The 7937-nt window shown below is 38.6% G+C and overlaps 1 long non-coding RNA gene across 1 annotated transcript in view; it reads right to left on the bottom strand.

Moving 5' to 3' along the window:
• Window positions 1-876, bottom strand: part of LOC133647823 (uncharacterized) — an 8479-nt gene extending 7603 nt beyond the window's left edge. Inside the window, exon 1 of the long non-coding RNA XR_009825786.1 lies at window positions 745-876. This is a non-coding gene — a long non-coding RNA (uncharacterized LOC133647823). The remainder of the gene's footprint in view (window positions 1-744) is intronic.
• Window positions 877-7937: the final 7061 nt, after the last annotated feature.

Genomic DNA, 7937 nt, shown 5'->3' on the forward strand with positions numbered 1-7937 from the left:
CGCTCTGACCGTAACTTATAGTACAAGCTGGCTCATTGGATTCCACACTCTCTCCTTTTTCTATTGTGTATCACAGATTTGTATTTTAAACCATCTCAGATACTATATCCTCTTGAAAATGAGAGTCGAGAACGCGAAATGGACATTCACAGTGACTGAACATGTAAATACACGATTAATAATTCAGCTTTGCGAAGCTAAAAAAAATAGAAGCTAACCTAGCTACGTAGCCAACTTGATAGCAGCAGTCTCAAATGCAGATAGAAACTAAATTTAAAAAAAACCTGACTGGATGGATAGACAGAAGATCGATAATACTATTAAACCATGAACATGTAAATACACGATTAATAATATTCCGCTTGGCGAAGCTAAAAAAAACAGAAGCTAACCTAGCTACGTAGCCAACGCGATAGCGCCAGTCTCAAATGCAGATAGAAACTAAATTAAAAAAAACCCTGACTGGATGGATAGACAGAAGATCAATAATACTATCAAACCATGAACATGTAAATACACGATTAATAATATTCCGCTTGGCGAAGCTAAAAAAACAGAAGCTAACCTAGCTGTGTAGCTAACTTAGATGCTGCGGCGGGCGTTGTACGCTTTTGACGACACCCCGGCCGCCATCAGAGTCGGCAAGAAACATATATTCCCCCAAAGTTACGTACGTGACATGCACATATCGACACGCACGTACGGGCAATCGATCAAATGTTTGGAAGCCAAAGCTAGACTCACCGTAGTGCGTCTGTTATCCTGCTCAAAACACAACACAACCTCCTGGTGTTGGTGTTGCTGTAGTCCGCTGCTCCACCGGCTCCAACTTTCTCATTTGCAGTCTCCATTGTCCATTAAACAAATTGCTCAATCGCTTTATTAACAAGCGGTAACTGGTTGTAGTTCAAAAAATAACGCACACACATACACGAGCTGCTGTTAGCCAAAAGTCACGCTCACACACACTCAAGTTCTCCGCCAACTCACTCGCGCATGCGCATTCCCCAATCCCTTAAAGACACAGTACACTAATGCAAATATCACGGATATTACAGTATTGTACTTAGCCGCTAAGACACCGATCGATCCCACCTACAACGTTCTTCTTTGCAGTCTCCATTGTTCATTAAACAAATTGCAAAAGATTCACCAACACAGATGTCTAGAATACTGTGGAATTTTGTCAAAGAAAACAAGAGGCTTTTCTATCGGGTCCGATGGGGTCCAACCACTTCCGTTGCTTTTGTGACGTCACGCGCATAAATCATATCCAAAGGAGTTTTTCAACCGGAAGTGTGGCGGGAATTTTAAAATTGCACTTTATAAGTTAACCCGGCCGTATTGGCATGTGTTGCAATGTTAAGATTTCATCATTGATATATAAACTATCAGACTGCGTGGTTGGTAGTAGTGGGTTTCAGTAGGCCTTTAAACTTGTTTGAATACCCTAAACTTCAGCATATTAATATAAAAAGTGGACTGTTACAAAATCACACTGATTGTCAAAGATGTTAAATAATACAACATGTGATTGTTCTACCTCAATTAAAGCTTTTGTTATTTAGGAAATTCATTGAGTTGCTCAAGGTAATATTTATATGGTGCTGGGATAACCATGATTTCCGCCTTTCAAAGCTCCTATTGGACCACCAATTTTTGACCTTAGTATTTGTCAAATCCTAATTACGGCTGGGACTACAGTGATTATGTCAATACTTTTTATCATCACAAAACTTTTTCTCTTTTTTCATTAATTATGAATCCATGAAATATGTCCCTAGACACAAGAAAACTTTAATTATGACCAATGTATGATCCTGTGACTACTTGGTATTGGATCCATACCCAAATTTGTAGTATCACCCAAAACCTATGTATCAAACGACAGAAGAATAAGTGACTGTCACATTTTAACATAATAGTAGATAAAACATGTTAAAACAGAAAGTATCCAGATATTAACAGTAAATGAACAAGTAGATTAATAATCAATTTTCTACCGCTTGTCCCTCATAATTGTGACAAAATAATAAAATCTGAAATTACGCAATATGTTACTGCATACCTCAGCAGCCAAATTAGGAACCTTTGTTTGCTTACTTACTACTAGATGAGTAGTTGTCTAGTTTTTTACCACTATCTTATTTAATCCCCAAATTGTTTTTTGATTGCAATAAGAAACTTATGTTTAATGTATCATGAGATTTTCTGTTAAAATTAAGCCAATTATGAACATTTGTTGTGGTCCCCTTTTTGAAAAGTATGGAAATATTGGCATCAAGACAACACTGTACCTCCTGGTACTAAAAAATGTAATAAAAACAGAAAATAGAATAGAATATCCCTTTATTGTCATTGTCATGGTTTCTCTCTCTATCTCACTCACTCACTCACTCACTCACTCACTCACTCACTCACTCACTCACTCACTCACTCACTCACTCACACTCACTGTCTCTCACATTCAAAGATATTGCAAGCTACAGTATTGCATAGATTATTATTTCAGGTGTCCGTATTTCACACGCAAGAACAGAAACATTTGGCAGTGTCCCAAGTCAAGAATTTTCACAGTAATTCCAAATTCAAAACCTGAAAATGTTGAATTGAATCAAGTTCTATGATCCCCATTTTTACATCGCTGGGATTTTGACTTGGCAAATTTCATTCAACAAAATCTGGGATGTGTGATTTAAGTGTTCAAAATGTGAAATAAACATTAACCCTCTTACCCTAAGGTGGTTGTGGCGGATGTGCGATGCGCCAAGAGTAGTGTGCATGAACATGGACATACTTCAGCTGGAACGTAATAGTCCTTAACTTCTTGTGTGATTTCCTGCTAAATTCCTGTGAGATTCCGCCCTACTGCGTGTGCTGAGAAAACGTGATTTGATTGTGGAGGTTCTACTTTGCACAAATCAAACTTGACGTCAGCATAACGGAGAAGAGCTGGTGGGAAAGAATCGGAATGGGGTCAGTGGGATTCATCCCCGCGAGACTGCGGGCGTCTGGATGGAGTATTGTGACAATCCATCAAGCATCCGCTGCCATATTTCAGTCTGTGCCAGAGAATGCAAACTGACACGTCCAGTCCCCAGAAACATGTCATTTGCACAAACATGGTTTTCTCTTCTGTGAGGAGAAATCCGTTTTGACAGTGCAATTTAAGATAGATTGTACATATTCAGGCCTACATTCAGTGTACTTTGGGGAGAGATAACCGCGTTATGGTATAAAGACGGCGAACACTCGCAGCTGTAAGTTGGAGCGACATCTGGGAAAATGCATTTTTCTTTTGGTATGTTTGCATGAGCATTTAATGCCCACTGACAAAATGCTGTCTACAACCACAATGCATGCATGTTCGAAACTCCTGGGCCATCCCTGAATGAATGTTCTGGTATTCTTCTTGGGACCACTCTGAGGAGCTAATTTAATATCCAACTGGAAAAAGAAGGCTTCCTTAGCGTGAACCCACCAGGAAGATCCCCTGCTGGGTGAGCGGCGTCTTTAATAAGATGTCTTTATTGGACAGCTACGAGATTATGATCTACTTTCCATGTTGAGACGTTGTTTTTTGAAAACTGGGGGTCTGCGGATGTACGCCCTGAGGGACCTCAAAAGTCCCAAATCTATTAAGTAAAGCTACAACATAAACAATAAGAAGTCTGGGGGGATACACTGTAGGCTGTTTCATCTTGCTGCACTTACTTCAGTGCTGAGAATTAGACATGTCTCTTCAGTGAGGTAAGAAAATAACACCCAGGACAAAAGACAACTGGAAGCTGTTATATAAGATTTATTTGAGCGGCTTTAGGAAACGTGCTATTGAATCAAACATGCCAGACAAACACCCTTCCCGAGGATAGATGCCAGGGTCTTTACTTTGATTGGTCCTCATCATGGTGATTGCAATCTGGCAAAAGTTTGAAGGAAATGTTGCAAGACTGGTTTGATACGTTAGATTTAGTCAGGTTACAGGTTGTTTTGTCAATTACCTCTCGGATAGAAGGCTTTCCTTTCCTGTGCTGTCAAAAGTTGTTAGTGCGGAGTGTGGCTGAGTGCTAGCAAAAACAGAGAAAACAAGGCAGATGTTTTACTTCTGGTTTCAAATTCATTAACACCGAAGTAGGAGGACAAGGCCAGTCATTTTGAAGTATTACTTGGGGTTCAAGAAAGATGATTCCTGTGCCTCTGAGGGGCTTTGAGCAACATGCAACTGAAGCACAATCAAATTTATCAGTAAATGCGACAGCAAAAAACTATGAAACAATCAAATGTTTTAAAAACTGATTGGTTACTTCCTTTGGACCTTTCTTCTTTTGTTCATGTGAAATATTTGTTTGGAACCTTGTGGGACACCTAACCCACAGCCTGACACCGAGATAGCAATTGTTCTCAGATTTCACATTTTTACCATACTGAAATAGAGCATTGCCATCATGAAACATTAACATTTTGTCATAAAAGTATAAAAATAAGTTAACCACTGTCAGTATTATCAGAGAATATTACAGGGGAACTGTACATTTTTGGAATTTTGCCTATCATTCACAATCCCTCTGAGAGACAAGGACACATATGGGTTTTTATTTTTTTGCACTGTAATTTAAACAGATGTAATAATTCATTTACATCTCCTGACCTGAATATTAACCAAGTATTAGCAATATTGGTATTATAAGCGGTTACGCAGACAAACTATTTTTAGTCGTGCCATGATTTAAGAGTGTTGACTAGCTTGTGCAGCTGCAGCGTTGACATACTGAGCTGCTGGTCAAGATCACCTGTTAGCTGGTGAAAGTTAATTTGAGATGATAAATCCCACCTCTCACCTGGATAGTAAAAGGTTGTGCATACAAACCGAGAAGTTGGTCACATGTGATATTCAAGTCATACCTGGAGATGGCAAGAAACACACAAAAAAAAGCTAGTTAGCGACAATGGCTTTTTTTTTAAACCCTTTGCAAGGATTGTGATTATTCTTCATCTTAACAGCAATATTTGAACATCCCATCGGTCGGCATCTTAGTGACAGCAAACATTGTACAGTAAGGGATTGTTTTATTATTGTTGTTTTCTCTCATGAAGTCTGCCATGATTAGTTGTGTTGTTGTTGTGAAGGAAAAAGCTAATGTTGTAATGCATCTGTGAAATTAATGTGCCGCCATATGCTTAAAGGCCTACTGAAACCCACTACTACCGACCACGCAGTCTGATAGTTTATACATCAATGATGAAATCTTAACATTGCAACACATGCCAATACGGCCGGGTTAACTTATAAAGTGCAATTTTAAATTTCCCGCGAAACTTCCGGTTGAAAACGTCTATGTATGATGACGTATGCGCGTGACGTCAATGGTTGAAACGGAAGTATTGGGACACCATTGTATCCAATACAAAAAGCTGTTTTCATCTCAAAATTCCACAGTATTCTGGACATCTGTGTGGTTAATCTTTTGCAATTTGTTTAATGAACAATGAAGACTGCAAAGAAGAAAGCTGTAGGTGGGATCCGTGTATTAGCGACTGGCTGCAGCAACACAACCAGGAGGACTTTGACTTGGATAGCAGACGCGCTATCCGACGCTAGCCGCCAACCGCATCGATGATCGGGTGAAGTCCTTCGTCGCTCCGTCAATCGCTGGAACGCAGGTGAGCACGGGTGTTGATGAGCAGATGAGGGCTGGCTGGCGTAGGTGGATAGCTAATGTTTTTTAGCATAGCTCTGTGAGGTCCCGTGGCTAAGTTAGCTTCAATGGCGTCGTTAGCAACAGCATTGTTAAGCTTCACCAGGCTGGAAAGCATTAACCGTGTAGTTACAGGTCCATGGTTTATTAGTATTGTTGACTTTCTGTCTATCCTTCCAGTCAGGGGTTTATTTCTTTTGTTTCTATCTGCAGTTAAGCCTGATGCTATCATGTTAGCTCCGTAGCTAAAGTGCTTCGCAAAATGTATTGTCGTGGAGATAAAAGTCACTGTGAATGTCCATTTCGCGTTCTCGACTCTCATTTTCAAGAGGATATAGTATCCGAGGTGGTTTAAATATACAAATCCGTGATCCACAATAGAAAAAGGAGAAAGTGTGGAATCCAATGAGCCCTTGTACCTAAGTTACGGTCAGAGCGAAAAAAGATACGTCCTGCACTGCACTCTAGTCCTTCACTCTTACGTTCCTCATCCACGAATCTTTCATCCTCGATCAAATTAATGGGGTAATCGTCGCTTTCTCGGTCCGAATCGCTTTCGCTGCTGGTGTAAACAATGGGGAAATGTGAGGAGCCCTTCCTCCTGTGACGTCACGCTACTTCCGGTACAGGCAAGGCTTTTTTTATCAGCAACCAAAAGTTGAGAACTTTATCGTCGATGTTCCCTACTAAATCCTTTCAGCAAAAATATGGCAATATCGCGAAATGATCAAGTATGACACATAGAATGGATCTGCTATCCCTGTTTAAATAAAAACATTTCATTTCAGTAGGCCTCTAAAACGATCAAAATATGTAAATATTAAATGTCATTATGACTGTGCCTGTTACTACATTACATATATACTTACAGGGTGTATATAAAACAATAATGAAGGTGTTTGGATGGTTTTTTTTTTACAGCGCTTTATAGGTGGAAGACAACAACTCCCAGAGGCCCCATTGTAAGCTGACTTTTATTTACGAGTTAGAATACATAAAAAAGAAAAATAATACGTGGCTTTATCGGACATAAGGATTTTCAATGATAGGCAAAATTCACCCAAAAAGAGTGGCTCCCCTTTAAGACAAAACCGAATCAAAAATACTGAAATTCCACAACATACTGAATTTGCAAACAGCTAAAATTATACACAAAGCAAACTATAATCTACTACCCAAGAATATAAAACAATTCTTCTCAACAAAAGAGGAGAAATATAATCTTAGATAAGCAAAAAAATCAAACAATGTAGTAATATGATCCACTTCAAGAAACTCTTCAAACTTATAGTGTTTACAAAGTACAAAGAAGAAGAACCATGATAAACATTCTGAATTTATTTCATCCATCCATTCATTTTCTAGATGATCTTATTTGTCTCACCATATGAAATATAACTTACTTCACTGAGTATTATTTGTTTATTTTTATTGTGATTACTTATGGGGTATATTGTGAATAAATTGAGAACAGGAAGTGAACAAAAGTTTTAGCAACTGTTCTGTAATGGAAAAGGGTTAGGATTAAATAAACTCTGCTTCTTCCTACTCCTTTTCGAACATGTTGAATAGAAAAACTGAAAATGTGATGTATCATGTTGCATGCATGCATGTTCCAAATAAACACAAACTCAACTCAACTCAACTCAAAACCAGAAATTGAACAATGTGGTTTAAAGGAGAACTGCACCTTTTGGGGAATTCCTCTGTGAGACAAGAACACGTCTTCCTTATTTCTGTGTGTTCTGAATAGTTTAGGGGATGGATTTATTACACCTTTAAGTCCCTCTAAAATGTTCCCAAAACCTCCAACATTTTATACACAGAGCCTTTAGCTCTGCTTCCCCCTCTTTATGGAAATCCCTCTCTGCCCCCGCCCGTAACTGCACTAACCTGTCCACAAGACTCATGCCAGAACCCACCTTTTAATCTAACTTTTATTCTTTGATGGTATTATTTTATTCAATGCTTAGTTGATTTTTAAGTGAAAAACTGATATTTCTGTATGAATTGTTTTTTCTATTATGTTAACTCTACTTTTATTGCTTTAGTGTCTTTGAGTTTTTAGAAAAGTGCTTTGAAATATAATGCATTACTATTATGCTGTAAGCATATGTGTAATGTAGTAACAGGAACATTCATGATAACATGTAATATTTACAGTGTTTTGGTCATTTTAAGCATTACTTCTTCCCTTGGGGCATTGATTTCTTAGAGAGCATAGCAACGATAACTACTTTG

This window comes from Entelurus aequoreus, linkage group LG04, assembly GCF_033978785.1.
Source record: "Entelurus aequoreus isolate RoL-2023_Sb linkage group LG04, RoL_Eaeq_v1.1, whole genome shotgun sequence".
In the NCBI taxonomy this organism is placed as follows: Eukaryota; Metazoa; Chordata; class Actinopteri; order Syngnathiformes; family Syngnathidae; genus Entelurus; species Entelurus aequoreus.